The sequence below is a fragment of the Lipophrys pholis genome (genome assembly GCF_963383615.2).
Source record: "Lipophrys pholis genome assembly, chromosome: 15".
NCBI lineage: Eukaryota > Metazoa > Chordata > Actinopteri > Blenniiformes > Blenniidae > Lipophrys > Lipophrys pholis.
In genome coordinates, this window is record NC_137642.1 from 11,030,116 (window position 1) to 11,050,070 (window position 19,955).

Below are 19,955 nucleotides of genomic sequence, written 5' to 3' on the forward strand. Positions count from 1 at the left end.
GACGGGTCCTGCAGCTGCAAGAACGCTCGCACACATGCAACCGCACATGTATGCCAAGTGCCCATGTATGCCGGGGGCTCCGGTTCCGCTCAGAGATAACCGTGTTAACCTACAGAACATAAACACCGGTGTGTGGTTACGAGGCTGTCGGAGTCAGAAAGAAGTGAGCACTGATGCAACCGACGCTAAAGTTGGACTAACGTTGTCACGGCTGTCGTAAAATTAGAGCCAATGTGAAAGCTCAAACCAGGGCTAAAAACGGGCCCCCGGGGGGAATTGAGTATTGTTATCTCGTTGAGAGATCTTGTGATACAGTCCAGGAAAGGTCGGGAGAAGTTGAGATATTTTTAGGGGGGGGGGGGGGGGGAGTCAAATCACTGTCTAAGTTGTTGTAACTTGCCGAAAATCTAATCATCTCTCTCTGCCCACATCCAGTCTGAGGTTGCACACATTTCTACCTTCGGGGAATTTGAAGTTCCCAAAACTCTATCGAAAGCAGCCGCCCAGAGAAAACAGGCGCTGGCACCAGGAGAAAGTGCTGATTCATCCGAATTCGCTGGTTTCAAACCCCCCAGCTTTCACCGTCGCACCACCTTGCTCTTGTAAGTTTTTTTTCTTCTTGATATTCCATTACCTCACTCCACAGCCATCCGAGCTGGTGAAAAACACATGTTTGTAATCACATGACAGCACTCCAACAACAGATGACTGCAATCAAGCAGGCACTGGCCACCACATTAGAAAAAAAACACAAAAACCTGCAATTTACCAGATTGTTTCAAATAATCAAAGTGCATGCATTGAAGTCGTGCACGTACTTCACCATAATCCCCTCCCCGTCACTATGTTAAATGATAGCCGCAGTTATGACTGGTGTTATCCAACATACAAGGTCAAACCTTTTCACAAGCAGCTGCCGGTGGTATTCGCTGATGTATCCTGCAAAATTCACAAAGCGTAGCACATTAAACTTCCTTAAAATCCACTCAACAGAGCAGCCAGGTTCATTTGGGAAGTCTTTTGGGTGCGCGCAGAGATTTTCAGCTTCACACTGTCTCAGTGAGCCACCCACACTCACATTCGGTTGACCCAGGAAATTTAAAACAGTATGCTATTTTTATTTAATACTTCATGTAAATTGCGCCTCCTACACACAAACTGACAGACTCGGCTGCCTAACAGTACGTCTTTTCATCATCGCTGCTCCAAGTTTTCTGAGGTAATACTCGTCTCCTGCCATCAGCCAACACTGCGCGTACATAAATGCTAAACCTACACTCTGGTTTTTCAAAATTTCTGCCAAAGGTCCAACCAATTAGGAATATATATACAAGAAAATAGGAGTTTGTACTCACCGCCTCCTCTGGAAATAGATTAAGATTCCCAGAGGGTCAAAGAAACACAAAGGTTGAACTGGCTCGACGATAAAGAAAAACAAGTAGTTCTTGTTTTTGGACTATTTGTGATTTTATGGTATTTTACACAAGCTTCTAATTCAGCAAGCCAAACACTCATCAGACGTAGTGAAGTTGCCATAAAATGTTTTTCAGTTTCCTTACACATCAGGAGCACAATAAAAATGACAAAGTATAAAATATGTTTGCATGAGGGTGACAAGGCCTGACTGACTGATTACATCCATTGTTGTTTTTAAAGTACAAATACAAATATAACGTAAGGGCTCATGAAAAACATGATTCAGTGCCATATTTTCCTTAAAACAGGAATAGGAAGACAAATTCTACAAGAAAACCTTGTAGGATCGTGTATTTCTATTTCACATTTTTTGAAGATTTTGATTTAAAACCTGCAGCTTGAATCAGTATTTTACCACGGATAAGCGATTTACTGGCTCGCCGCTGAACTGTTGCTGCTCTGCTCATATGAAGGCAGCACAGCCTGAATCTTTCACTTTCGCTGTGGATTCACGTTTAAGAAATTGTTTCTTTGCACAAAATATATTGCTCGCAGTTTATGGTTCACGCCAGGATAGCTTAGCTGCTTGTGCTACATATATATATATACTGTATATATATATATATATATATCAATTATAAGCATACAAAACAGCCCCACTGGAGATTATCCTTCGAATCAGTAACCTATGCAACAAGTATAAGTGTTGATTTAGGAGCACAGAGACTGAAACATTTCATCACACAACTGACTAGAACTCTGTCTTCCAGAGGAGAAATGAAGAAAAAGCAGATTCTACGTGTACTGACAGAGTGCAAGAGCTTTCAAGGCAGCTGCTCGAGATTCTCTGTCACACACACACACACACACACACACACGCTCCTTTTTAGCCAGTGACAGCAGGCACCCAGCGATGACACGAGGAGTGTCTCTGGCAGCCAGTAAGGCAGCACTAAACAGACAGAAATATCTGCTCTGACAGACGGACAGACCGTCACCCACCACGACGTGCACGCAGCTGTCACCGGGCTCACCGCACCTCGTCCCATCCCTCCGCTTTCGTTTCCCTTGACGCAACTCTTTCTCTTCTCCCAACAACAAGTCTTTTTTCTTGAAACCACCTCTCTTTCTTACAACCATCACATACAAGGAAATGGCCACTCCTACATCCAGGATGTTCAGTTTCACTTTGTTTGGCTTGCAGCCAGAGAGGAGGAGGAGGAGGAGGAGGAGGAGGTGGAGGAAGAGGTGGAGGTGGAGGCAGGTCTGGTTTCACGGGGCCAACCGTTTTAGCACGCGGCCATCCTCCACTTGGTCAGTGCTTCCCTCTGCAATCTAACTCTTTTGCTCGTTTGACTCCCCCCCCCCCCCCCCCCACACACACACTTACAAACTTTTCTTCTTGCTTTCTTTTTTACGCGCGAATCTGTTCTCAATCTTTGCGTGTCTGTTTAGCTTGCTCTCTTCTCTGTAACAGCCGTTCTCAATTAGGAGGGTCATGGAGCCGAGTGCGGAAGAAGTCAAGACTCTGGTATCTGGAAGCGCCAACAGATCAGCAGCAAGGAGAAACCACTGGAATAACATGCTGCATTGAAAACCAGGCCGCAGCCTCGTTTGGGTGTGCGTGTGCGTAAATCAGCGCCGTGTCAACAGGTTGCTGTGACCTTTGACGCCGATATTTAGACCCCCGTGGATATGACAGAACTGCAAATGTTGGGTTAGGCTCTGAGCTGCCGCCTTGTGCCGGAATGTAGATCTTTGCTCGGTTTAAAGATCTCACGCGCTGAAACAATGGAAAAAAAAATAAAAAAAATCAGTCAGGCACACCCATGCACCAAATCTTCGCCCCATGGAGAGAGCTACTTTAATTGCTTTGTTTCAATGGTCCCTGCTGAACGAGGAAGAAGCTGGCGGCTGCAGTTTACAAGACACATCTGCAGGTGTTGCATTTCAAACTGAGAAACTCAAGCTGCGAGAAAGAACACATACACCACCACAGACGCAGATAGAGGTGGAATATTCAGACAGATTGTCTGCTCGTCTCTTGCCCGCACGCACGCACGCACTCACGCACGCACGCACGCACGCACGCACGCACGCACGCACGCACGCACGCACGCACGCACGCACGCACGCACGCACGCACGCACGCACGCACACACATACACGCACACACACACTGCAGGTGCAGCGCTGTTCAGTACTTTCCTGCACGGCAGCGAGCCTAAAAAACGTTGGCACATCTAAGAGAGGTGAAATTGAAAATCTCTTAACATCTGCGTGTCTTTCTATAAAAATACTGACTTTAATGTTAGACGATACAAAATATATGACAAGACAAAGCCAAGGCGCAGTATATTGAGCACAGACCTGTCAAATCCAGAGAAAGCGCGCGCTTATCAATGGGGCTCCTGCAATGTGCCTGACGCTTCCCAGTAAGCATGGCACGCTGTCTGTTTGACAGATCCAAAGCCACCTTATGTAGCTGAGGGGGATGTTGGTTTTAGATAACCTCTCCGTGGCTGGTGCACTTTGTCGAAAACATGGCTTCACTTTGTTGCCATATAACCACTGGGATGCAGCATCTGCCCCACAGGCTCCTTAAAATAAAACAAAATTTAAAAAAAGCTCATTCGGAGCGATTTCCACCCGTTTAATTTGAAAGCTCTCGGAGCAGCGAGAATCAAATCTGTTTGTTGCAGCTCAGAGTCGAGTAGTTAGGAGGATCTTTGGGTAGCATGCCGTCGCATGCACTGAAAGAAAGGGCAATCAGCAAAGCCTGAAATGGCATCCAACAGATTCAATCTCCTTCCTTCAAGCATCTCTATTGTGACGTTACCGCACATGCCGCATTGCACACATTTGTGATAATCTATGCAAATAGCCCACAGATGGACAAGAATGTATCTAATTGAGAAACGAGTGTAACGCTTAAGAATAATAATTCTTACACATTGCTCTGTATTTTCCCTTCTTGTTCTATTTCTGTCTTCCTTCATTCATTAACGCCGAGTTACGTGTGACTGATTCTGGCATCTCGCCGCGCAGTTTGTGAAATTATCCAAACCGGGGCACCGTGTCTCTTTTGTGTACCGGTGCAAGGTTGGGAGTATTCATGAACACCATCTCTCACTGTCACCCTACAACTACCGCCCTGCTCTCTGCGCCGCCTCCCCCCCCACACACACTCTCTCGGCGAATCCTGGTGAAGCGTTGGAGGAACGTCCCGGGCATTATGAGGAGCCATTAATGAGTGTGTGGCGTGGCGTGTTGTGATGTGCGGCATATTACAGCCATTCATCAGAGTCAGGAGACACTTGACAGGCGGACAGCCAACAGGTTGTGTAATCATATAACACAGCCATGTCAGGCCTGCCACAGCTCCGTGTCCCATTCAGGCCTCTAATGTTGTTTTCCTCTGGGTAATTGACAATGCCAGACAGAGAGACCCAGTGATGGATAACATAATGGACCAAACGGCACACAAAGATGGCGGCCCACCGGACCGATGTCACTTCAGATTATATCAGCGTTTGAAGATATTTAAAATGAAATTTATGGTTTGCTGCAGAGTGCGTTTAATCTCTTTCTTTTGTTCAGTGATGGTTTCTGCACTTAAACTTACCTGAGCGAGGTCAAACATGCAAGGAACAAGTCCATATCACAAGGACCAAATCAAAAGGGCCACGAAACGCAAATTATATACAGATTATCAGAGCTAGATTATATAGACCTCTCAACGGGGAATAACAATTTATTTTAGCTTTCAGTAGTTCCCATTAAAGTCTATATTGAGGCTCTAAAGGTCACACTAACTCCGACATTCAGAAACTCACAGAAAAAGCGAGTCAGAAAAACAACACATTCTCACTGCGTATCAGGACATCGCTCAAAAGCAAAAACTAATTTCTATTGGGTAAAGTTAAATATAGACATTCACCACCTGAACTGTGCTAATTCTAACTCGATTTATGGCTTTCCATCATCGTGAATCGCCGTAAACCATGTTTCTATGTGAGGCTTGCTTATTGTGTTAGAGGACAGTTCCCTTTCGAAACAAGTCACTTAGAGGCAAATTGGTAGACAAAGTGAGATCTGTGGCTACAATAAACAGATTAAAATCCAACTGTGGAGCTACTACTAATAAATCGATATCGAACCAAGCCCATTAAAGACAAGATCAGGACTCAGATCTCCATTTATCATGATCAAATAAATACTCGGTGTCGAGAATTCCTAATACGAGTTAGCTCTTCCTGACTGATGTCTTGAATTACCAACAAAACATGAAAGAGAGGTTCGTGCTGATGGCCGGTGGATCTCACCCCGTCTTTCCTTCAGACGGCTTCTCTCCCATCTCGAGTTTACCAACAAGTAACGGTCAAAGCCAAACACTGGCCGACACACCCATCCTCACCAATATACATCAGCAACAACCTTCCAAATACAGGCAACAGGCAGTTTTCCAGCTGCGCTTTGGATCCGAGAAAGTTTCTGCCAACCATGAAGCTGGCAAAGTCTCAGATCTGCCAAGTGCGGTCCCAAACGTTTGCTTTATGCATGAAATGCATTATTAACACGTTGTTGTTGTTGTTCTTGTGCAACACCACATTTTTCTCTCTCGGTTATAATCTGTGTATATTCAGAATGAGCCTGAATGTACACAATGATAGGACATACAAACTGTTCATTTTGATCCCGTTTTATGTAGAAGAAGGCACAAATTAGTGACTAAACCTAAAATAATGGCAGTAAGGTTTGAAACAGGACTTCAAGCTGTATTTGCATTTGTTAACGGTAACGGCTATCTACTGCAGTCATAATTATGGTGAGGGAAAGTGTACTCCGAATCTGTGAATGTATTTAAAAACAATAAATCTAAATGATATGCAATAATTGTGCCAAAAGTTGACAAAGACAAAGTGTTACTCTGGGAATGCAAGTGTAACCAGGAAGTCCATCTGACACACAGGAATGTGCATATTCCAACTACACCACCGCTCGACACAACTCTCAGCTGCATCAGAGGAGATGAGGTGGCCCCGAGGCGGTGTTAGACATTGTTAAGGATAGCAAGCATCCTCACACAACCTGTTCTGCTCTGTCCCTAAGCTGGAGAGGAGAAGACAATGTTCTCTCTCATCCTCCCACTCTCACCATTTTATACCTCTGCTTGTTTGCGAGTTGCCTCTCGCTGCACACAATCCAAAAAAGACCAGCTTGTAGCATGTGAAAAATGGGCCGTAAAACAGTACGCACAATGAATATCAGCAGCGGAGATAAAAGTAAAAAAAAATATGCATTCCTGTCTACTGAATACCATCAGTCTACCAAGCTGGAAGTAAAACTCCTCAGAGAGTAATAGCTTAGATTAAACTCCCATTATGTCACTTTCTTCATATCTACATTTCTCAAGCTTGATCATAAACATAGTTAAATATTTATACCGCTACTTCTCATGTTCTTCTCACATAAAGCCATCCAGAAGGGGGAGGGAAAAATAAATATGACAAAAGTCAAGATCTGGGTGGGTTTACGTTTACAGAACATATTGAAGAGGCTGTGTCAATCATTTCCAGAACATGTGTTATCATGCTTTATGTGCAGAAATGTGTGTGGGCTCTCAGACCTCACCATAATCCATTAATGTACACGCTCCGCTCAAAAGTTCCACCTAAACGGTAAAATAAATGCACTTTAGCGCTCAGTCGCCATTTCATCGGCTCGAAACAGCCACATTATGTGACGCTGCTAACATTAAAAATGCATCCAGTCGAAGCTATGGGGGCAAATACTCTTCAGTTAACTGCAACAGTCTGCAACACGCTTGCAGTAATGATAGGCTTTCTAAACAAATTAAGCCAAAAGAGCTCCACATTACTCATCCTGGCTGGCTGTCTGGCCAAATTCTGCCTCAACTGCACAGTTGTTTGATCAACTGTTGGTGCATAGTGTATGTGTTAATGTTGGAGGAGGAGGTATTAAAAAAAAAAAAAAAAAAAAAAAAAAAGATATGAGTCCATGAGCACCAGGGAAGATGAATACAGCTCGACAGCGGCGGAGAGAGAGGCAGTGAAACTTGCTTCCCTCTACTTTCATGTGTCTGCAGTCCTGTGCTGTCATATTCTGCAGCGCTTTTTATTCTTTCACTGTGCCTTAGTTGTCGCCCCGCCGCTGGTCGACGAGTCTGCGCCGGCGTAACGTGTGTTAAACCTGTCACTTTTCTGTGCTCTGAAGTCCGTGTCCTAATCGCTCTGGCTGATCCCTGCTCGTCGTGCATGTGTGTACAGTATCCGTGTCTGTCTGCCGGCCTATGCGTGCATACGTTGAGTGTTTGCGAGGGGCAGATGCTCCCAAAGCGGTGCCATTGCTCATCACACACACACACACACTGCGCACTAAGGAAGATTAACTAGCACTTTATTATTTATTTGCTTCATGATCTGCCCCCACTCACCCTCCAAAGCCTCCCTCAGTCATCCTTCTTAATCCCTGGTAGCAAAGAATATGGGAGGAGAGGCACATAAAGAGTAGATAACTGGAGCTGGGTGATGGAGATGGGCGCCAATGTGAACCGACTTAAAAACAAAATTCTGACTCAATGCAGTGGAAGGAAGAAAAAAAAAACTGTCATCATGTCACAATAGCTTGTTTGCACTACATTTTGTATAATTTTAATTTCAATACACTACATGCATTTGCACACAGGGGTTATTTTTCTCTGTTATTTGGTTCATATGCGACTTAAAAAACAGTTTCTGGCCACATCACAAGTTTTAAGGTAAGCAGAAAATATAGGAGTTAAAATATTATCATGTCAGTGTTTGTACATTTATGACATTTTAGCACTTATCTGGGGATGCAAGTGTTTCACTTGAGAAAGAAGAAACACAAGGAAGATGCTTGCAGCTATTAACACATGGCCTCTACGCTGAATAAAGTGATTGGTTGTGGGAAGGGATCCTCCGATACCAGTTTTTGTGACATCCTGCACATAGATCTGGTTCAAAAAGCCATGACACATGTCCATTACAAGACTAGTCATACATGTGGACAAATATGATCTCCTGGGGGGGGGGGGACAGACGTCCAGATTATACAGCATGAGTATTTTACACTAATGAACAAGCAGAGCCTAACAGATTACAGGAATTCTCATCAGATGGTTTGAATAGCTTTTTTTTTTTAACTCCTTTTTTGGGGATTAAAACATACATGGGCTATTAAAAAAGTGATAGCACAGATACTTTTGACATTACTTGCAGATGCATTCATATGCAGCAGAAAAATTCAACTATATTCTGGAAAAAAAGTGTAACACTGAGTTCTCAAAGGTTAAAAAAAAAAAAAAATCCGTTCTTGACAATGCCTATAATGTGTCGAAGCCTTTGAGTTTAAATCCAGAGCCAAAATATCAGAGTTCTCCAAATGTCAAATCTACAGATCAACAAAAACACAAACAATCCCGTCCCCTCTTCTCCCAATCTGGCTGCGGCTCAACAAAATAGGAGAAAAAGTCAGTTACTCTGTAAACAAATGTTTCTTGAATAATCGCATCATGATTTTGCTCATTTGTACACCGGCCACGGGCTTCTCATTGAAGGCTGGCTGCTTTTTTTTTTTTACTTTTTTTTTTTTTTACTTTTTTTGTTTTAAAAGGGAGCCAAACAGGATCCCGCACAGCTCCTCATAAACAGCAGCTGCACACTGCTCAGTTCCCAGTCCCTCCCCGGCCGCCAGCCCAGGAGGGTCCAATCAAAACCAGCCACATTACTCTTTCACTTCTCCTTTGCGTGCCAAGTCTGCTTTGACTTGGAGGAGGGAGAAAAAAAAGAAAGAAAGAAAAGAAAGAAAAAAGAGAGAAAGCCAGGACTGAACCGAACAGTGTGCACCAGTAGTGAGTTATGGATTAGAAGAAATATCGGTTTACCTGTTTAACCTCTGACCTCGGTGGTGCTGCCGCTGTGGTCGCCACCCCCTCCCCCGCCCCAGTCTTCATGTATTCCTCACGCGGGGTCCCTCGCTGACCTCTCTGTAAGTGGTGATCTGATCTGAGCGGGAGAAAGACAAGAGGAAGAAGAAAAGCCTGTTAAATTTCTTTTAATGGAATGCCAGCCACAGTCTGGTTCAGACAGGGGACAAATGTATCATGGAGAAATACACCCCACTGTTGAAAGATGCATGCGGGAGAGCCATGAGGGACTTTGCCATACTGCCCCATTTAGTCTCCCTCCTAACCCTGCCGGAGCGCCAGTGAACCACTGAACAACTGCACCACCAATCACACGGGCCTGCGTGCACACTGCAGCAGTCCCGTGTGAGCCCCCCCACCCACCTCCACGCGACCCCCCCCCCCCCCCGCTGCACAGGAACAATGTCCTTCCTAAAGGTTATCAGCAGCCCGGTGCTTGGTCAGCCCTCATCCTGAGTCCATTACACACAGAGCAGAGAGATTCACTGCCTTAATACACCTCTTAGTCTCTCCTCGCTGCTTGGCTGCACCCTCTGCAAACTGATACAAATCCAGCGTAAACACACACACACACACACACACACACACACACACACACACACACACACACACACACACACACACACACACACACACACACACACACACACACACGTCAAAATGAGCCCCCTTACGCGTCTCATCTCTGTCTTTTGACATCTGGAACAAACTTCAATTTGACTGGTGTGCGATCCATTGTAAAAACGGCCATGAAACCACACAACCCTGATTTTAAAACTCTCTGGAATGATTTCTTTGCACACATGCTGGTTGTATTTGTAGAAACACCTGTAAAACTAACGGCATCCTCTCAGACGCGCTCTGTATTCAGTGATCATGAGCAAATGTTGGGTGCAGAAAAGCGAGGCAGGTTAATTCCACATTCTGAAGATCAGCATGTTGGCCTTGTTATTGAGAGCGTGTCAGCTTGCTGATGTTAACATTTAGTTCAAAGCTTTGCTGTGCTTAAGCGCAGCCTTGCAGACTGCTAGCGTGGCTATTGCCTCTCACTTTCATTTTAGGCTCCCGAAACGTTTCAGGACAACAAAGTAGGCTGACGTAACACATTCAGAGGCGCGGAAACTTCGACCTGTACTTGTATGAGATGTGAAAACCAAGCGATAGTAGGAGTATAATTCAATGAATTCGCTGAAGACCAAGGAAATAATACACTTTCTGAAGTGTACTCAAAGTATAAAAGTGAAAAGTGGCTTCTTGAGGGACATTTCTAATCAACATTTCTTCAAGTTGACACAGTCAAACGTTTTTTTTTTTCCTTTTGCTCCAATGGTTAAGATAAAATGATAATGATTTCTTGGTGCTGCTGCACCCTCCATTTAGGGAGGATGTCCATTATCAAAAACCATTTATACATTCATCTTCCACACCTGCCTTACACAGGACAAGGTGGGAAAATGCTGGCGCCAAATCCATTCAATACAGGGCAGGGTACATCCCTGGACAGGTCTCCTCATAGGCACAGGAAGAACATGCAAACTGCACCTGGGACGGCCTCGACCTGAATTGAAACATGAGTCTTTTTGCAGTGAGGTAACAGAACGCGGCCGCACTGTGCCGCCCTCCCTACCTAGGCGCACAATAATGCAAAACAAATCTGCAATGATGTCTTTTAAAATGAAGTAAACGTCTTTGATTCCGACTTCTGAGTCACACAGAAGGCTCATTTTGTAAAATCCTGACAATATGCCGAGTTCTAATCCAACGCTGCCCTCATCCTCACATCTGTCGAGGTTTATAGAAACCCTTCGGACATCTTTTTTTTTTTGTTGGGTACCCTCAAGTTTACAGCTTTTAACGGCCGTCTCCCAGGAAGAGGCGCAGTTCTCCCTCTTCGCTTGCCGTTTCCATCTTTCATTCTGAAGCAAACAAGCTTGCTGTGCTTCTGAGGACCGAAGTGGCCACTGTCCAAGACGTACAGTATATTTTGGCACTTTAGCTCAGAGTGGAAGAAAATTTGGTCAGTGGGTCGCTGCCAAGAAGGAATCTTCCGAACACAGAATGAGGGGAAACTGTAGAGATCTGATGTCGGTATTACTGGAAGTGAGTGATGAAGATTACTTTCTTTTGTTTTTTCGTCTGCATACAGTTCACCGTGTTAAATCACCATTCTCAAATCGCAAAAACCAAGGCAACAGCATGCACACTGAATGGTTTCATCATGGCACAAGCTAAAACTCAATTTACCTCTGAGAATCTAAACTAACTTGGGGATAAAGAAATGGCTTGTAAAGGAGGCGTTTACAGATTGAACAAGGCTCCTTTTACGCCGCAGCACCTGCTTGTGCATTTAACCCACAAACGAAGGGAACATAATGTGGGAAGAGGGGGTTGATTTTGGACAGGGGCCAAAAAGAAGAGGACAGGGTGGAGGAGAAACCCATAAATACGCAGGGAGGCGAGCAGGTGTCGCGGACAAATGTGATTTACAGGGTCTACGTCCCCATACAGTGCTGACAGGTAAGCCTATTAGGTTGATATTACCCAGCCATAACATGCACCAATGGACCCTCTTTAAAACACGAGTGTCTGTAGTGAGTGTGTAAAGGTGATGGATTTAAAAGTAATATTTTAATACCACATGGCTAAGGTGAAAACGCAGTAACTGCACATTGATTGAAGCAGATTTTTTAGAAGTTTCAATCTGCTCTGTAGTGTGGGGTTCTTGTTTTTTTCTTTTATGAAAGGTGATGTTATTCCACAACCACTGCAATGTTTTATCACCGCAGTATTTAGATGGGATCTGGTTTAAGTGCAATACTGAGCAAATGTTTTTCTCATAGACTGAAATGACATTAAGGCTCATATTCAAGCTGTGCAAGCGAGAGCCTCGGCACGCTGGAAACTGCCGGGGAGCAATCAGAGGAGAATGCAAACGTTCATGAGGACCTAAACGCACTAGAACACCGAGATCTGCAATCGAATTTCACTTGTAATGCTGCGCGAGAGACACAGGACCAGAAGAAAATTGCTACTACTTGAGCAGCACAGTACAGATGGTGTTGAGAGCAACACAGCACAAAGCAATGTGTTCCTTAATAATGTGGTGAATATTTCAGTGAAAAAGCTGAGTGCTTCACAGTAGCTTCTGCAGACTCCAGGTTTTTTTTTTTTTTTTTCCTCTTTTTCTCCTGTCAGAAGTGTGAACTCTTTCATCCAGGATATAAGAGGCTGCGGTAAAATCCTCAAAGAAACTAATCGTGTTAAATGAGGTTTGTGTCTGTATCCATGACTTCTGGAGTGTGCGTGTTGGGGGTGTCGTACGCGCACGTGACAGACTGAAGCACAGTTGTCACCTTTGAATGGAAACTCTCCACTCGAGTCGCTCGCTGCTGTTTTCACGATCGCTCCTACCCTTTTTTAACGCTTGAATCCCGGTAATCGTATCTGATGATGTGGCTCTTCATTGACTGCGATAAACCAATTTTCTGTACAAAGTCTTTAAAGTGATTCAAACGCTGGAGATGACAAAGCCTGCGTTTGCCATTTAAAAGCCCTTAACACCACAGCGTTTACTTTAGCTTCCTGAGGGGAATCCTAGTCTCAAGTGGCTGCTCAAGTCATACCGACAGACTCGTTCACATGTGCGTGTCTTCACACAAACTGTATATAGACACAGACACACACACACACACACACACACACACACACACACACACACACACAGGCACAGGCACGCACCTTATCATTCAAGGCTAAGGAAGCAGGGGGGCTATAAAAGCCAACCTCATCTCCTTAAAAGAGGCAGGGCTGTCCCTGGGTGTCTTAACACAACTCATCAACTGTTAAACCAGAGGAGAGGGAGGCAGAGCGGTAAAAATCAATGCCCCCAGCACAGCAAACAGCAGTCAATGATGTTACATGGAAGAGGAAAGTGTGCGAATGTGCGGCCGCATCTGGAGAGGTGAGGAGAAAGGAAGGCGAAAGTCCGTGTTAAGCCAGAAGCAGCGGGCTAATATGTGTAATTGACCGCTTCTATGCAAATAGAAGAACTTTAAAATCCAGAGAATGCAATTTAAAGCAGCAGCAGCAGCAGACTCTGAAATCGATCGGCGCCGTGAGCGAGAGAAGCCATTTTCCTCCAGCCAAGATAAAACACTTTACTATGAGCTGTCAGATACTTATCAGGAGGAAATTAGCAGAGGAATACCATTTTCCCAAAACAAACAGGTCAAGTGTTTCTCCTTCTTGAGTGGTCTCTCCCTCTCACTCACTCTCTCCCACTCTGATATCATCATCTGTTATTTCCTCCTGTTTAAATGCCAACAGTGAGAAGGCCGGGGCTGCATTTCATTCAAACAGATCATTTGTGTTGTGAAAGAAAGAAAAAAACTCTATCTCGGCAGGGCCTGTTGTTTGAAATGGAGACGACGAGGTCTCCGGCCCGCCTTGGCTCCCAGGAGCAGCCCTGGAGCCTGCCAGCACCTGCACCGACACACTGACGCAAGTTTGTCCGCAATCGCCGAACCTGATCTCACAAAAACAATATTTGCAAATTTTTTTTTTTTTTTTTTTGGGGGGGGGGGGGGGGGGGGGGGGGGTCCGCAGACTGTGTTCCACACTGAAAAGGAGGGAGAAAAAGAAAAAAGGAAAACATGAAAGAAAACACACATGGAACAGAGCACAAAGAGATGTCAAAGCAGGCAAAGCAGCCCACACAGCGCAGCCGTGTCGGCGAGGGAGGAGGGCGGCTCGACGTCAACATCAGCACTGGTTCTGCAGTCGTCGCTCAGCAGGTAATTATGATAACAACGTGTTCCCTCGGCAGCCTCTCTCTGATTTAGTTTCCAAGCACTTACCCTTCCTAAAATCTTCCCTCGATAACATCTGATATGATTACAAAGTCAAGATCCTTCTCAAGGAGCGCCCACTTATGCGCCTCTAATTTGGTGTATACTAACTTTCCCTCCCGTGACTACTCAGTGATGCTTCCCGTCTTGTTGTGTATGCTTAGTTAAGTTGTTGCACAATTTGCATTGTCATAACATTTTGGAAAATGCCGTGACATAAATGAACCTCACCTACCAGTGCCATCTGTTACAGAGCGCTCCGCTGCCTGCTATTACCTTCGACTGTGAGCGCAGCCTTGCCACATGGGGAAATACATCATTTCATTGTGTCTGTTAACATCCAGTTTTAACAGTGGGAGTTTGGCCCTGAATGGAGTCAGCAGAGTTGACCCTGTGATTACCTCTGTGGTGCGGCATTTTCCTTGGCTGTCATCACAGCCGACCTCTTAAACGGCCAGCGCCGCTCTGCAGCGGGGCTAGGCGGCTGTTGACATACTGAAGACATTTAAGATAATCCCAGCGATGTCTCTGTGTTTTCCAAGATTACATCTTCAAAGGGGAAATGCAGCCAGCAGCCTCTACTTGAAAGAGAGAGAGAGAGAGAGAGAGAGAGAGAGATGCGGAGGGCCCTTGTTCTGAAGGAGGGGGTGGAATAGCTCAAGAATGCAATCATGGTTTTGGAGTGGAATTAGGCCTGTCCTGGCTAGCTAGACTGGCAGTAGGGCGAGATGATAGGAGGGCTGGCGGGTGGTGGAAACGACTCAAAACCTTTGAGAGAAACACACCTGCTGGATGGGACAAAGCAGAGGGAGACAAACAAGAGGACTCTCACCTGCGTGACCTGGCAGTGGTTGTAAATCACAAAAGGTTATCTCTGATCCGGCTCTGCCTTTTACTATGTTTGCCGGGCTGCCTTGATGAGGATTGAGTCATACTACTCGCCCACACTGAACCAGGGCTGTTTGCCCCACAAAAACAGATAATTTCCAAAAACGTCTCAGACTGAATACTTTAGACATGGGCCATTGTTTTTGTTGTGGTGAAGGAAAAATCCAAGCAAACTATAAAAACACTTTGACTCACTCTTTTGTAGAAAACTAAATCTGGATTCAACTCAAAAGTTACCAACTTAACCAACCCAAAACAAATCCCGTTAATACTCATGAGGATCCAGATTACTAAACAATCAGTGAAAACTGACAAGGAGCTTTTGGGTTAAGTTCTTGTCAATATTATAACACCTAGACTATTTGGGATAACTTGAACAGTCAAAACCTACAACAAAGCAGAGAAAAAGATCTTAGAGTCTATACATCAGTTATTAGGTGGCTCCTGGGACGTCTGTGGTCCAGACGGTCTTGTGTGTGGAACTCACAGGGGGGATTTAGATCCCAATACTGCTCCTCAAGAAGCTAAAAAGGTTCCTGTGCCCATTGTTCCCTGTGTTTCCACCTGTCTAAAGTCCCAGAAGTATTATTCAAATTAGACCAGTGACTTAGGGAAAAGCAATAAATGTAAATGTACTACACCTTACCCAAGGGGGGGAATAAAAAGAAGACCAAAGTCATACAATAAGAACGCCCTATAAGCAATAGAGAGTCTGGCATACTCATTTGACGGACTGTAAACATGGAGGAGGTTCAACTTGAGCCGTTTTTCATGGCGCTTTATTGCATTGTAAACTGGTTCATTGAGACAGCGCTGGAAAGGAGATGAGCCTTCGTAGCGAGACGGATCCAATGCGCCAGAAAAGCTTGGGTCCTCCATTTGATCAAGGCACAACAAGGAAAACGATAAATGAGGGGAATAATGTCGACACAATCACCGTTATTATCTTTTCAATATGGCGGGTGAGGCACAACACAGCAAGAAGTCATTAAATCTGGATTGTCGATCACACCCCCAAATTTTGTTTACCTTTTGAGACTTCTGTCATGCAACCAGAGACTTAGGCCTCATTTGCACAACGTTTTCAAGAGAAAATGCAAATCTTCCGTAACGCTCTGCTTACGTAATGGAGCTCAGAGCCACCGAATATACAACTTTTTGAAAATGGCTCCCAGAAACTTTTCAAACACGCTCAGTGTGACACTGCACACACATACACCGCAGTGGTAGTAAGTAGTCTCAAAGCACATGTGCGAGTAGCTGGATAACAACAAGTGTCATGAGTCCCCGTCCATAATCACCTGAACGTGGTAGTTTTAAAGCTGACTGTCAAACGTAACACCAATCCAACTCCGTTGTCTGTCCATACGAACGTCAGTGCACTTGCCATTTTTAATGTTTTGACTCAACTGTTCTCGACGCACATTTTGTGTGCGTGTGGTTTCATTACGAAAGCAAACCAGAGCACCCACTAGTGGCCCTACAGGAAACCTAACCATTTTCAGCAATTCTGCTGTTTCCTTGTAAGCGTTTCTGAGAGTAAAACGCAAAACCACTTTTAACATTGTCGTGTAAATCTGGCCTTAATGGTGAATAAATAAAAAAAAAAAAAACCTTGGAACTAAATTTAGACTCGTTTATCTGATGGTTCCTCATACTCCTGGAAGTGTCTGTGGTTGAAATGCAGCTCATAATTACAATTATTTATCTATTTATTTTTATTAGGATTAACAGTTCTCTTTATTTGTTGCTTTTGTAGTGCTATGCAACACAGTTGGCACGCTATAGTGCCATTGTCTCTCTGCACCACCTGCTATTAGCCTGTGAGCATCAGTATGGGCTTAGAAGCTGCTCTGTTACAATTTCACTGAAATCTCCTTTGCTGGAGAAGACGTGCCCTCAATGACCCTGAACTGACCCACTCCTCACACTAGCACGGTTTAAAAAAAAGATTCACTTATCTCTTTCATAATTTCTAAACAGTGAATGGTGATTATTCCCTCAGGAATTTAAGATTTCAATTCAAGCAGCACATACAGTACATTCATTCAAATTGGCATGCTGATGATTAGTACCACTTTGGTCCTGTGGTGTGATAATGAACACAGGACTTCCAACCCATTTCTGCTTCACACAGACTTGCGAGTGTGTATCACTTTCTTTTTTGAGTGCCGATGCCAAACCTTCACAGATTTTTGCAAATGTAGACAAAAAGTGTTTTGGACAAGTCATCATTTTAAGTCGACCCACATTAGCGCTGTGCTAAAGTGGTCTTTTGGGTGGAAATGAGACAAAGTGTGCTGCTGGCCAGGAAACTTTGAGCCACTTCTGTCCATTGCGCACATCCAGCGCCTTTGGACTTTGACGCTGCGAGTCCCCGGACCGTACTTTGCTCGCGCGACGCCTGAAGGCAGCGTTTCTGCCCCAGTGTGTTGTACATGCAGAATTGTCACGAAGCATTTTTAGATTCTTTGCGTGACATCTGCGAGGAGCCGCTGCAACTCGGTGGAAGGCGAGCGGGAGAGACGCGAGACAAAATGTTTCATGCTCAAAGTGCTTAGGAAGTATTAGATTAAAAACGAAATATTGTGAGTCATATCTGCAACAAATGTCAGTAATGACGTCCTCTGTGGCTGTGAGTACCTCTTAGTGACTCATGGGAGTTTTTCGCCTATTGTGGCTCTGACGGACATCTCAACCACTCGGCTTTATTCCTTTCTGAAGCCGCTGGCCAGCATCGTTACAAAACCCACGCTAATTATAGAAAAAGATTACTTAAAGGAAAGGAGAGATATGTGAGGAACACAAAATGATAGTAGTTTCTACAACAAAGCGTGAAAAAAAAAGACTGAATGTTCCAGCTTGATTCTTGGTTTGTACTCCTCAAAGGGCTTTCTGACTTCATCACTGAGTCAGGGACCAGAGGCCAAAGCCGGCTTCAGAAATCAGAGAGTGAGGTCTGTCTATTATCATCTGTACACACTGTGCAGCACAAGGAATCACAAAACATCCAGATAAAAACGCACAAGTCAGAGCCAAGTCACCACCAGAAAGCTATTTATAAGCTACAGAAGAGAAAGAGACAAGAGGAAAACAAATTTGTCATCGGCAGGAGGCTCGGAGTGAGTGGACAAGTCAGTTGAATCATAATTGAGTCTCACAGAAAGGAACTTATTTCTGAAAAAGCAGTGATACACAGTGAGGGGGGCGTATGCAGCGTGAGGTACAGTTTGTTTCCTCTGCAACGGGGCCCCACCTCGTCCCTCCAGCCTCTCTGGCCACGGTTGAAAAATTAATGCAGCAAACTGACAACACTTAAGGCCTGCCTCCTTCTCCCTGTCTCGCTCCCCCCCTCCCCATGTACCAAACAGGATCAATTACCAAAGCAGGGCTCCACTCAGCAGTGCTAAAGAAACAAGAGGCACTCTCCATCACAGCTGTGTGCGTGCACGTGTCAGTGTTTGTGTATGTGTGAGGTGCAGGCAGGCTTATGATGAGCAGAAAGAGGAGGAGGAGGTGGTAATAGTCTGTTTGCTTCTCTCTAATGACAGCAGCCGAGTGGATTAGTGAGCCTCCTAACCCATCAGCATCACTCCTCCCAGTAAGTGACAGAGCATGTAAATAACCAGTTACGGCCACCAGCAGGAAAGGGGGGGGGGGGGATACAGAGACAAACAAGGCGAGAAAGTCTAAACATGTGCGGGCGTTTTGTCCGCGCACCTTCATTTGTATGCGGGTGGAAATTTTCAAGGAGTTTCATTTCTACAACATCAGCCAAGTTATTCAAATGCTGCACATCTGACTGGAGAGGATAACATAAAGAAAGGCATCAGCAGAAATGGCAGCAGGCAGTAATCCCCCGGCCAGGCCACTTGTGTTTGCCACGCAGGCAGGCAGGCAGTGCTGTCAGTAGCAGCACGCACACAGGCCTTATCAGTGACAGCCATAGGGCTATTCTAATAACCCTGCCGATGCTCTGCCGCGCGAGGACAGACAGGGAGACGGCCACACGGACAGACAAACAGGTTTCACTTCCCTCTTGAAGGAAAAAGCCCAAGCGCCAGGTATTAGCCCGTCGCCGTGCATGCGCAGATACGCTCTGCGTGCGTCGGGTGATTTACTCGCTCTCTTCGGAGCGTGTGATGATCCGACGGCTTCATGCACGCCATCCAAATGCGCCGCAGCATTGACAGATCCACCTATCAACCCAGCGCACGTGCACATTTTGCATTTATGACCATGTTGTCTAAACGCGGGCGCGCCAGCCCTGCAGCCTCCAGCAGCAGCGTATCTGTCTGCGGCATCATTATCACCATTCAAAAGGTCAAGCAGAATGCTTCCAGCCTCTTCTTTGTGATTTATGCCTTTGTGCTATTAACTCTGTTCACATTAATCTCCATCTGTAAATCTAATCACACTGCCTCGCCATTGCAGGACCTGCTGCTCTGAGGACAGAAGCCGTGGCCAACAGGAAACAGCTTATGTAAATACAACGCTGTTGACACAAGATGGGCAGCTCATGCTACCACACTGCTGTGATGAGACGCACCGATTAGCACGCAGATAAGCACAGCTCCCACTTTATTGTTGTTGCATTTCATTTACTGTCGCCGGTCTTTAGATCCCCTCCATTCTGATGCTCTCTTCATATCTCCAGGACCCTTTTTCTTAGTTGGTCTTGAGAGACTGAGGCTGTCATTACAGGAAGGAATAATAAAAAATAAAAAAAATAAAATAAAATGCACACGCAGCGCTGCAGGGCTCCATTTGTAGTCAATGAATAACTTGAATATTGACACCAGTAAATGAGGGTGTCACTCAGATGATGCAAA

General features: G+C 45.0%; 1 protein-coding gene across 3 annotated transcripts in view; it reads right to left on the minus strand.

Moving 5' to 3' along the window:
• zmiz1a (zinc finger, MIZ-type containing 1a) overlaps positions 1–19,955 on the minus strand; it is a 113,041-nt gene that overhangs the window by 75,237 nt on the left and 17,849 nt on the right. For all 3 annotated transcript variants that reach the window (XM_080481036.1, XM_080481037.1, XM_080481035.1), the window contains exon 2: positions 9,347–9,467. The gene's annotated coding sequence lies outside the window, so the exon portion shown is untranslated. The remainder of the gene's footprint in view (positions 1–9,346; positions 9,468–19,955) is intronic.